The sequence below is a fragment of the Babylonia areolata genome, chromosome 15 (assembly GCF_041734735.1).
Source record: "Babylonia areolata isolate BAREFJ2019XMU chromosome 15, ASM4173473v1, whole genome shotgun sequence".
Lineage (NCBI taxonomy): Eukaryota > Metazoa > Mollusca > Gastropoda > Neogastropoda > Buccinidae > Babylonia > Babylonia areolata.
Window position 1 is genome coordinate 22,526,697 of NC_134890.1, and position 264 is coordinate 22,526,960.

Consider the following 264-nt stretch of genomic DNA (forward strand, 5'->3'; position numbering starts at 1 on the left):
ACATGTGCATACAGCAGCAAAGACAGAAGAAATGTGCAAACACAAATTAGCTTTTATTCAAGACTGGCATAGCCTCTTTAATCCTGAATAAGCCACACAGAACACATGGACAATACAGAACAAATACATGGTTGCCTCGGTAGTTTATCCACTGGAAATTATCAAATAATGAGGCCAGGAAATGATATGATTAACAAACAGCAAAGAGTGGTAACTCTCCATTACACAAGGTACACATCTTCAAGTCAGTGATGCTTACATACA